Raw genomic sequence first — 13,012 nt, forward strand, 5'->3', positions numbered from 1 at the left:
CATGACCATCTGGATGATCCAGAGGAGGAATGGGAGAAGGTCATGTGGTCTGATGAGACAAAAATAGAGCTTTTTGGTCCAAACTCCACTCGCCGTGTTTGGAGGAAGAAGAAGGATGAGTACAACCCCCAAGAACAACCATCCCAACCGTGAAGCATGGAGGTGGAAACATCATTCTTTGGGATGCTTTTCTGCAAAGGGGACAGGATGACTGCACCGTATTGAGGGGAGGAATGGATTGGGGCCATGTATCCCGCGAGATCTGGCCAACAACCTCCTTCCCTCAGTAAGAGCAATTGAAAGATGGGTCGTGGCTGGGTCTTTCCAGCATGAAAACGACCCGAAAACACACAGCCAGGGCAACTAAGGAGTGGCTCCGTAAGAAGCAATCTCAAGGTCCTGGAGTGGGCCTAGCCAGTTCTCAGACCTGAACCCAATAGAAATATTCTGTGGAGGGAGCTGAAAGTCCGTATTGCCCAGCGACAGCCCCGAAACCTGAAGGATCTGGAGAAGATCTGTAATGAGGAGTGGGCCAAAATCCCTGCTGCAGTGTGTGCAAACCTGGTAAGAACTACAGGAAACGTATGATCTCTGTAATTGCAAAACAAAGGTTTCTTGTACCAAATATTAAGTTCTGCTTTTCTGATGTATCAAATACTTAGTTCATGCAAATAAAATGCAAATTAATTACTTAAAAATCATACAATGTGATTTTCTGGATTTTTGTTTTAGATTCCGTCTCTTCATAGTTGAAGTGTACCTATGATAAAAATTACAGACCTCTACATGCTTTGTAAGTAGGAAAACCTGCAAAATCGGCAGTGTATCAAATACTTGTTCTCCCCACTGTATCTTTTCACTTACTTAGCTAGTGTCGAATGCAGCTAGCTAGTTTAGCCTATTCAAACACCTGGCTCACACAGAGAGGGATTCTAGCTGGCTATGGCTATCCAACACTGTAACTCTTCCAAGGTATTCATTTATTGCCACCGGTGTAGCTGCTAAACTGATTGCTGCTGGCTACATTGTAGTGCATGATTGTAGCAGGTTTACTAATGCCTTAGTTCTAGCTTGTCATTACGTTGACTATGACATGACAGTAGGCGGTTAGCTGTCATGATATGAAGGTTTGGCATGGAAAGTTTTTTTTCGCCTGGTCACAGACAGCTGATGTGTTGTCCACAGGCGAAGGTAAAGGGCGAGAAGGAATTATATATACAACAAGCTGTTTGTATGTGTCTGGTATGAAAGTGAACTGTGTTTGCGTGTCATAAGGGGTGTATTCAATGCACCGATTCTGTTGAAAAACATTTCTGGAACGAAGCAAACGGAACGAAACGGGGATAAACATACCTCAATTTGTTCAATAGAAACTCTTTCCAACTATGGGAAAAATGATTACACCCTAGATCAGGTAGATGTAGGCAAGAGTGCCCACGGCGGTATTGAATGTGTCACTGTCTGTCAGCTTGATTACTCAAATTTCTCTCGATCTGTCTGCACCTACGTTGTAAGCTTTCATTCATAGGCTAGGTTGTAGCAACCTCATGATGGGTAGAGGGAACATTAGAGTATCATGTAGTTGCCTAAACCTATCGATGTTACATTGAACTGGTTGAATGGAATATGAACTACTGTCATCCAATATGATGTAATAGAAATAAGACCATGCTCATATAAACAATTAAAATCCTCCATCATCTTCAACGGCACCTACCACAACCTTCTTGCCCATATCCTAGAGCAAACAGACAAAAACAGAAGATAAACAACAACAAACACTGTATGCTCTCCCCCCACACCAACCATAGGCCATACATGCAGATGCTCTGTCCCATTCAGATCTGTCCATCAGCCGCGCTGGCAGCCGATGGAACGCTGAGAATGGAACATCACCTCCTTCTCTTCTCCCTCTCTCGTTGTTGTTTACGTCTCATTTTTTTTAAATGAATAATCATCCTCCCTCATCTTAAACATCACCGACCGCCACTGTAATAGATACACAATGAGTAACGATAACTTGGCTATATACACGGGGTACCAGAACCGTGTCTATGTGCAGGGGTATGAGGTAATTGGAGTAGATAACTAGGACTAAAGTTACACTTAGTAAACAGTAGCAGCAGTATATGTGAAGAGTAAAAAAAATGTAGTGCAAAAAGGATCAATGCAGATTAAATAGTTAACCAAATAGTTACCCGGACTGACTTTTTTGCAGTCTTATAGCTTGGGGTTAGAAGCTGTTCAGGGTGCTGTTGGTTCCAGACTTGGTGCACCGGTACCTCTTGCCGTGCGGTAGCAGAGAGAACAGTCTGTGATTTGGGTGGCTGGAGTCTTTCACAATTTTTAGAACTCCTCCTCTGACACCACCTGGGCATCCGCTTGACCCTCTGTAGTCAGATGCCAAGCAGTTGCCATACCAAGCGGTGATGCAGCCAGTCAAGATGCTCTCAACGGCACAGCTGTAGAACTTTTTGAAGATCTGAGGGCCCATGCCAAATCTTTTCAGCTTCCTGAGGGGGAAGAGGCGTTGTGCCCTCTTCACGATTGTGTTGGTGTGTTTGGACCATGATAGATCCTTTGTGATTCGGACACAGAGGATCCTGAACCTCTCAACCCTCTCCAATACAGCCCAGTCTATGTGAATGGGTGAGTGCTCGGCCCTCCGTTTCCCGTAGTCCGCGACCAGCTCCATTATCTTGCTGACGTTGAGGAAGATGTTGTTGTCCAGGCACCACACTGTCAGGTCTCTGACCTCTTCCCAATATGGCTGTTTCATCGCCATCTGTGATCAGGCCTACCAGCGTCGTGTCGTCGGTAAACTCAATGATTGCGTTGGAGTCGTGGGCGGCCATGCAGTCATAGGTGAACAGGGAGCACAGGAGGGGATTAAGCATGCACCCCTGAGGGGCACCCATGTTCAGGATCAGCGTGGTGGATGTGTTGTTGTCTACCCTCACCACCTGGGAGTATCCCGTCAGGAAGTCCATGATCCTGTTGCAAAGGGAGGTGTTCAGTCCCAGTGTTACCTTAGCGTTTTTGGTCACAGGGACATATCAAGATGAGAGTAGAGTTTCATTCCAAAACGCTATAGTTACATTTTCAGAAATGTTGATGAATTTGCTTTTATTGTTTAAAGAAATTATGAAAAAGATTGGTGTGTTTTTTCCCTATCGAATCATGGCATGGGTTGTTCATTGACAGACATGCATTTGTTTTAAATCTATCACTTGATGGTTTCATTTCAGAGAGACAAATAATCACATACAGGATACAAACATTCCATTTCTTCTAAACAATGGATGAACAGCATTCTCATGTGGGTGTTCCTGAGTGTACTAAACATTAGGAACACCTAGTCTTTCCATGACATAGAATGACCAGGTGAATCAAGGTGAAAGATATGATCCCTTATTGATGTCACCTGTTAAATCCACTTCAATCAGTGCAGATGAAGGGGAGGAGATTAGTTAAAGAATCATTTGTAAGCCTTGAGACAATTGAGACATGGATTGTGTATGTGTGCCATTCAGAGGGTGAATGGTCAAGACAAAAGATTTAAGTGCCTTTGAACGGGTATGGTAGTAAGTGCCAGGCACACCAGTTTGATTGTGTCAAGTACTCCAACTCTGCGGAAGGGTACCTGCGGAAGGGTACCTGCGGAAGGGTACCGAAACATTTCAGGGAGGTGACCAAGAACCCAATGGTCACTGTGACAGAACTTCAGAGTTCCTTTGTGGAGATGGGAGAACCTTCCAGAAGGACAACCATCTCTGTAGCACTCCACCAATCAGTGGCCGGACGGAAGCCACTCCTCAGTTAAAGGCACATGACAGCCCTCTTGGAGTTTGCCAAAAGTCACCTAAAGGACTCTCAGACCATGACAAACAAGGTTCTCTGGTCTGATGAAACCAAGATTGAACTCTTTGGCCTGAATGCCAAGCGTCAGGTCAGGAGGAAACCTGGCACCATCCCTACGGTGACGTATGATGGTGGCAGCATCATGCTATGGGCATGTTTTTTAGCGGCAGGGACTGGAAGACTAGTCAGGGTAGAGGGAAAGATGAATGAAGCAAAGAACAGAGAGATCCTTGATGTAAACCTACTCCAAAGCGATCTGGACCTCAGACTGGGGCGAAGGTTCACCTTCCAACAGGACAACAACCCTAAGCAAACAGCCAAGACATTGCAGGAGTGGCTTCGGGACAAGTCTCTGAATGTCCATTAACCCAATTGAACATCTCTGAAGAGACCCAAATATAGGTGTGTCAAGCTTGTAGCGTCATACCCAAGAAGCCTCGAGGCTGTAATAGCTGCCAAAGGTGCTTCAACAAAGTACTGAGTAAAGGGTCTGAACACTTATGTAAATGTGATATTATTATTATTTATTTTTCTATTCTAAAAACCTTTTTTTGCTTTGTCATTATGGGGTATTGTGTGAAGAAGATTTAGAATATGTGTAACGATTCTCGTTGGTGGAAGGAGAGGAGGACCAAGGTGCAGCGTGGTACGTGTTCATTTTAATAAACAAAATAAACTGAACACTGAATTGACAAAAACAGGCTACCTAAGTATAGCTCCCAATCAGAGACAACGATAGACAGCTGCCTCTGATTGGGAACCACACCAGGCTAAACACAGAAATAGACAACCTAGACATACAACATAAAATGCCCACCCACATCACACCCTGACCAAACAAAACATAGAAACATACAAAGCAATCCATGGTCAGGGCGTGACAATATGTTTGTAACGTAACAAAATGTGGAAAAAGTCTAGAGGTCTGAATAGTCTCTGAATGCACTTTATATATTACTACAATTTATTTTACACAGTCTTTTTTGCTCATCTTTATAAAGGGTACCAATCATTTTGGACATGATTGTAGGCTACATATAACAATAATGCATGCTGTAAGCGGACATTTACTTATACAGTATATTGTGTTGTTAGTGTAGCGAGGTTTAACATGTTTAATTGCATTTTATTCTAAGCCAACTTCCCTCTATTACTTGACAGTAATGTGTCATGCCACTGCAGGGCCTGCATGCCTGTGTGTGTGTGTGTGTGTGTGTGTGTGTGTGTGGGTGTGTGTGTGTTGTGTTGTGTGTGTGTGTGTGTGGTGTGTGTGTGTGTGGTGTGTGTGTGGTGTGTGTGTGGTGTGTGGTGTGGTGTGTGTGTGTGTGTTTGTTGTGTGTGTGCTTGAGTACGTGCTTGCTTGCATGCGTATGTAGCATAGAGTACAGTAGTCCACAGTGTGAACCATGTGGTGCCATCATCATCATTAGCCAGTGAGTGAGTCCATTGGAGGACATTTAGCACTTCCTGGCTGGCCCCGAGCTACTTCCCACCGTTAATGTGCTGACACCTTCCACTGTGAGAGACAGGGAGAGAGAAAGAGAGAGAGACAGAGAACCTCCTGGCTCCTATCAGTGACCACACTACAGGGTCAGTCTCTCAGTCTCTCACTGATCCCACTATATTGTAACAGCTTCTACTGTAACACTTTCTTTCAGAGAGGCGAGGTGGCGCTGTCCACTGCCACTCACATAAAGGCTGGTTTGGATCGCTGTCGTTTAAAAGCCCCAGGATGTGTGTGTGTGTGTGTGTGTGTGTGTGTGTGTTTCAGGCAGGCTCCAGTATATTTGACAGAGATGGGGCTATGTGTTCATCACATATGCCCTTTTTCTCTCTCCCTCGCTCTCTATCTCCAAGTGACCCCCTCCTTCTCTTCTCCCTCTCTCGCTGTTGTTTACGTCTCATCGATAAGCGGCCACCACAGATGTGGTGTTTTTTTTTCTTCATCTTTTATACTGGAAAGAACATGAGGCCCATTTGACAACATCCCCCTTGCCCGGGACAGCTCCAGGCTATACATGAGACAGTCTGGCCGGCCAAGCTGAGCACACGAGCACAAAATAATACCCACAGGAGAAGCCTGCCCGGCCTGTGAGTCCCCCGCTCTAGCCAGACTCTCTCTCTCTCTCCACTCTCTTTCTCTCCACTCTCTATCTCTTGCTTTTCTCTCTCTCTTTCTCTCATAGTACCTCTGTCTGCCAGCTGCAGATGCCTCATGTGATCCAGGGCCGACCACTGTCCTACACCCATGGGGTTACGTGTGTGTGTGTGTTTATGTGTGTGGTTGACTGACAGCTCTGTGGCCATGTTGTGTTCAGTCAGACAGCCAAATGCAGCTTTGTGTCCATTTTGTTCCACAACACACACAGCTGCTGCTGTCTGCCGGCCACCTTGCTGCTGTCGCTGCCTTGGCACAATCATGTTGTGGTTGTTTCGTGTCGAGCAGAGCAGAGCGTAGAGGCTGTCTGCCGGACGGACGGACGCTGAGATCTGAGATGTGGTCTGCGGTCCCCCCCCTGAGGAGCAGAGACACATCATGGTGCTTAATATCCAGGACTGCCCATGGAAAGGTGTATTGTATTGGATACACTATTCTACTATGTTCACTGCTTATGTGTTCATTCAGCTCTAGCCTTGTATAGGTATATTTTATATTTACCAGGAGCATTCTACACAGCATGGTGGTATATGTCCTGGTCTAGCCATGGTAAGGTACTATAGCTATACTGTATTTTATGTATGTCCTTTTCAATGCCTTTGTGTTTATGTCCAGCTTTGGATATACTGTATTTGACTTCCTATGTGTACCATACTAGAGTACATAATATCTCTTTCTAGACTGATGTTGAAGTACAATTCCACCACTTTTCAACTTCATTCCTCACCACCACCACAATACCAGTGTCTATGTACATATGCGAAAACATGTTTTTATTATTTGTGGTTAAAAAGATAAGAATAAAGTTCTTAAAAAATGCTTCATAGTGTTTTAAAATCACTATTTTTTTTAAATGTTATCACTTTTAAGGATGTCATCGGGTAGAAATTTGTTTTTTTCTACAACACGTAGAAATACACAGTTTTCACATATGTAGACACTGGTATTGTGGTGGAAATAATGAAAAGGTGGTTGAAAGTGGTAGGATTGCCTTTTAACACTAGGGTCCAAAACATGATTTTCTGGTCTTGTCCTCTACATACTCTTAGAAAAAAAGTGCTATCTAAAACCTACAATAAAATAGTTATCCGGCTGTCCCCATAGGAGAACCCTTTGAAAAAGCCTTTTTGGTTCCAGGTAAAACTATTTAGGTTTCCAGGAACCAAAAAGGGTTCTACCTGGAACCCATAAGGGTTCTCCTATGGGAACAGCCGAAGAACCCTTTCGGAATCCTTTTTTCTAAGAGTGTAGCTAGTAAAGTATGCCACTCAACGTAAACCCTACTGTATCTTACTAGCCAGGTCAAATCATTACATTATTTTTGCTATGTATTTTCCAGTTCTCAGACATTGAACCCATAATCTCGTATTGTCCTTGCCTACCACTTTTTCTTAATTTCACCTCTTCATTCCCAGCAGACTGCCGTCATAGTGACATGCATGGAGGAAGACAGCCATGTTGATGAAGAGCAGTGCTTTGTTCTGGATATTCTGTGTTCCATTCTCAGAGTTCCATCAGCTGCCAGTGTGGCAGATGTACAGCTCTGAATGGGACAGAGCATCTGCATGTATGGCCTATGGGGGTGTGGGGGGAGAGCATACAGTGTTGGTTTTAGTTGTTTATCTTCTGTTCTTGTCTGTTTGCTATAGGTGAGGGCAAAGGCAGTGACGGTAGGTGCCTATTAAGATGAGTTATGTTTATCCCCATTTCGTTCCGTTTGCTTCGTTCCAGAAATGTTTTTCGACAGAATCGGCGCAATGAATATACACCTGATGACACGCAAACACAGTTCACTTTCAAACCAGACACATACAAACAGGTTGTTGTATATAGAATTCCTTCTCGCATCTGTCTACGCACTCTTCTCCTCTCACACTTTCCCTTCGCCTGTGGACAACACATCATCTGTCTGTGACCAGGCGAAAAAACTTTTCCAAGACAAACCTTCGTATCATGACCGCTAACCGCTACACACAGCCTACATCGTTGCCACGCCATAGTCAACATAGCTAAAAGCTAGAACTAAGGCATTAGTAAACCTATTGCAGTCATGCAGTACAGTGTAGACAGCACAATCAATTTAGGTGCTACATCGACAGTTCCCCGGTGGCAATAAATGAATTAAACCAAACGCTTACCTTGACTTGAAAGAGTTCCAGTGTCGGATAGCCATAGCCAGCTACAGTGGCTTGCGAAAGTATTCACCCCCTTGGTATTTGTCCTATTTTGTTGCCTTACAAGCTGGAATTAAAATAGATTTTCTGGGGGTTTGTATCATTTGATTTACACAACATCCATACCACTTTGAAGATGCAAAATATTTTTTTATTGCAAAACAAACAAGAAATAAGACAAAAAAACTGAAAACTTGAGCATGCGTAACTTTTCACCCACGCAAAGTCAATACTTTGTAGAGCCACCTTTTGCAGCAATTACAGCTGCAAGTCTCTTGGGGTGTGTCTCTATAAGCTTGGCACATCTAGCCGCTGATATTTTTGCCCATTCTTCAAGGCAAAACTGCTCCAGCTCTTTCAAGTTGGATGGGTTCCGCTGGTGTTCAGCAATCTTTAAGTCATACCACAGATTCTCAATTGGATTGAGGTCTGGGCTTTGGCTATTCGCAGACATTTAAATGTTTCCCCTTAACCTCCCCACTCCCACTCCCCAGGTGCTCTCATTTGTTATCCTCTGTAACCGTAAAAGCCTTGGTTTCATGCATGTTAACATTAGAAGCCTACTCCCTAAGTTTGTTTTACTCACTGCTTTAGCACACTCTGCTAACCCGGATGTCTTAGCCGTGTCTGAATCCTGGTTTAGGAAAACCACCAAAACCCCTGAAATCTCCATCGCTAACTATAACATTTTCCGCCAAGATAGAACTGCCAAAGGGGGCGGTGTTGCAATCTACTGCAAAGATAGCCTGCAGAGTTCTGTATTACTATCTAAGTCTGTACCCAAACAATTCGAGCTTCTACTTCTAAAAATTCACCTTTCCAGAAACAAGTCTCTCACTGTTGCCGCTTGCTATAGACCTCCCTCTGCCCCCAGCTGTGCCCTCGAGATACCTTCTGCTGACATTCGGATTAACCACCATTCTATATTCTGAACTCGTGCTACTAGGTGACCTAAACGGGACATGCTTAACTTCTTGCAACTATAGGGTGCTGTTCCGCATTAGCATATTTGTTCCACAATTAAACTGCCTCGTGCTAAATTCTTGATCGTCAATATGTATTATTGTTATTATTGGATAGAAACAACCTTCTAGTTCTATGAAGTTGGAATTTTGTCTCTGAGTGTGTACAGAACAATTCTACAGCACTTTTCATGACAGGGTTCAGATTTCAGAAATTTTTACTCTGATCTGGGGTCTGTTTATAAGGCGACAGTGGATGCTATGAAGAAACCGACACTGCCTACGTTTTCCTCTGGTGTCTGTACGTCATCACGTTTTCAATGAAATCGATGGGACGTTCACAGCCATTACAAAAGACCAAAATGTACAGAGACTCCCTTTCTCACGTGCGCGCTGAAGCGTCAAGGCCATCGGACCTGCCTCGTTCCCAAATCGTTTTAACCAGCAATATTTCTCGCGTCATGTTTTCAGTCGTTATAGTTGTTAAAACATCATAATGTAGTTAATTTGAGCCGTTTTATATCAATTTTATTCCGTTTAGTGCGATTTTGAGGAATTTCTTTGTTGTGCGCTCTGAAGTTTGGACACGTTTAGGGTGTCGGTCGTTGGTGGTGGACATTTCGAAGGACAGAGGACATCTATCGACCAAAGAACGTTTATACAATAGAAAGGATACATTGCCCAAGAATCTGATGGAAGCAGCTCAAAGTAAGCAATATTTATGATAATGTGTTTCTGTCGAATATTTTAAACGCATATTTCGCCATTTTGTTTGGTATAGCTTCACTTGGCCAACCCTGTATTGAAAAGTAAGGATATTTTAAAATGTAAATCAGCAGGTTGCCATTAAAAACTAATTTGTCTTCGATTGGTTCACCCTGTATTTTTTAGTCAAGTTATTGATTAGCTTTCAATTTAACAAGATCACTCTGATAATGACCTCAGACATATTGAGGCTTGATTTCTAGTATTTTTATGTGTAACCACGGTTGTTTATGGCTAAATATTCACCTTTTCGAACAAACTGTATATGTATTTGTAAAATGATGTAGTTCGAGTGTGTTATGCGGAAGAATTCTGGAGGTTAAGTGAAAAAATTAATATATTTTGGCGGTGTTTACGTTATAGCGTTTTGGCTGGAATCGATGCTCTGGTAACATTTGCACATGTGTATGCTACTTATCGATTTTTGTTTTTCCGAACGAAAAACGCATTAGAAATCTTAATATGGTCTGAATCACAGAACGGGTTTCCATTGCTATTGCTTTGTCATTTTATGAATGTTTTATGATGAGTAAAATTGGTCATACACGTTGCTCTATCTAGTAATTCTAGTCGATTTGTGTGGTGTCAATTGTAACTGTTGATTCTACCTGAAATATGCACTTTTTTCTAACAAAAACTATCCATTACCATGAATATGATTATCAGACTGTCATCTGAAGAGGTTTTTTCTTGGGTAGTGGATTCAATATCTTAGTTGAGCCGATTGGTGATAGCACCTGAAGGAATAAGAAACTGATGGAGTTGAGATTGGTGTATTTTGCTAACGTGTTTAGCAATAGATTTACATATTTTGTCTTCCCTGTAAAACTTAAAAATCTGAATGGTCTTGGCTTTATTCACAAGATCGTTATCTTTCATCTGGTGTCTTGACTTGATTTAATGATATTTAGATGCTACTATCTACTTTTGAAGCTATGCGAGCTATGCTAATTAGTGTGTGGGGGGGGTGGGGCTGGTGGGGGTGTACCGGCCGGGGGAGGCTCGGGAAGGTTAAACACCCCGCCATCCTACATCCAGTTTGATCCCTCAATCTCACACAAATTATCAATAGATACCAGGTCACAACTCCAATCGTAAACACGGGCACCCTCATAGATGTCATCCTAACTAACTCGCCCTCCAAATACACCTCTGCTGTTTTCAATCAAGATCTCAGCGATCACTGCCTCACTGCCTGCATTTGTAATGGGTCTGCGACCAAACGACCACCCCTCATCACTGTCAAACGTTCCCTAAAACACTTCTGCGAGCAGACCTTTCTTATTGAACTGGCCGGGGTATCCTGGAATAACATTGATCTCATCCTGTCAGTAGATGATGCCTGGCTATTCTTTAAAAGTGCCTTCCTCACCATCTTAAATAAGAATGCCCCATTCAAAACATTTAGAACTAGGAATAGATATAGTCCTTGGTTCACTCCAGACCTGTCTGCCCTTGACCAGCACAAACACTTCCTGTGGCGTTCTGCATTAGCATCGAACAGCCCCTGTTATATGCAACTTTTCAGGGAAGTTAGGAACAAATATACACAGGCAGTTAGGAAAGCTAAGGCTAGCTTTTTCAAACAGAAATTTGTCAATCACCACATTTCACCACATTCTGTCAATCACCACATTCTTATTGGCAGACTCGACAGCCTTGGTTTCTCAAATGATTGCCTCGCCTGGTTTACCAACTGGTTTACCAACTACTTCTCAGACAGAGTTCAGTGTGTCAAATCGGAGGGCCTGTTGTCCGGACCTCCGGCAGTCTCTATGGGGGTGCCACAGGGTTCAGTCCTCGGGCCGACTCTCTTCTCTGTATACATCAATGATGTTGCTCTTGCTGCTGGTGATTCTCTGATACACCTCTACGCAGACGACACCATTCTGTATACTTCTGTCCGCTCTTTGGACACCTTGTTAACTAACCTCCACACGAGCTTCAATGCCATACAACTCTCCTTCCGTGGCCTCCAACTGCTCTTAAACGCAAGTAAAACTAAATGCATGCTATTAAATGCATGCTATTCGCCCGTCCAGCATCACTACTCTGGACGGCTCTGACTTAGAATACATGGACAACTACAAATACCTAGGTGTCTGGTTAGACTGTAAACTCTCCTTCCAGACTCACATTAAGCATCTCCAATCCAAAATTAAATCTAGAATTGGCTTCCTATATCGCAACAAAGCATGCTTCACTCATGCTGCCAAACATACCCTCGTAAAACTGACCATCCTACCGATCCTCGACTTCGGTGATGTCATCTATAAAATTGCCTCCAACACTCTACTCAACAACCTGGATGCAGTCTATCACAGTGCCATCCGTTTTGTCACCAAAGCCCCATACACTACCCACCATTGCGACCTGTACGCTCTCGTTGGTTGGCCCTCGCTTCATACTCGTCGCCAAACCCACTGGCTACAGGTTATCTACAAGTCTCTGCTAGGTAAAGCCCCACCTTATCTCAGCTCACTGGTCACCATAGCAGCACCCACTCGTAGCTCGCGCTTCAGCAGGTATATCTCACTGGTCACCCCCAAAGCTAATTCCTCCTTTGGGCATCAGCTGTCAGAGCAGCTCACAGATCACTGCACCTTTACATAGCCCATCTGTAAACAGCCCATCTATCTACCTACCTCATCCCTATACTGTATTTATTTATTTATCTTGCTCCTTTGCACCCCAGTATCTCTACCTGCACATTCATCTTCTGCACATCTACCATTCCAGTGTTCTAATTGCTATATTGTAATTACTTCGCCACCATGGCCTATTTTTTGCCTTAACTCCCTTATCTTACCTCATTTGCACTCACTGTATATAGACTTTTTGTTTTCTTTTGTTCTACTGTATTATTGACTATGTTTTGTTTATCCCATGTGTAACTCTGTGTTGTTGTATGTGTTGAATTGCTATGCTTTATCTTGGCCAGGTCGCAGTTGCAAATGAGAACTTGTTCTCAACTAGCCTACCTGGTTAAATAAAGGTGAAATAAAAAATAAATGGGGCGGCAGGTATCCTAGTGGTTTGAGCGTTGGACCAGTAACCGAAAGGTTGCAAGATCAAATCCCCAAGGTAAAAAT

This window comes from Salvelinus sp. IW2-2015, linkage group LG9 (assembly GCF_002910315.2).
Source record: "Salvelinus sp. IW2-2015 linkage group LG9, ASM291031v2, whole genome shotgun sequence".
NCBI classification, from domain to species: domain Eukaryota; kingdom Metazoa; phylum Chordata; class Actinopteri; order Salmoniformes; family Salmonidae; genus Salvelinus; species Salvelinus sp. IW2-2015.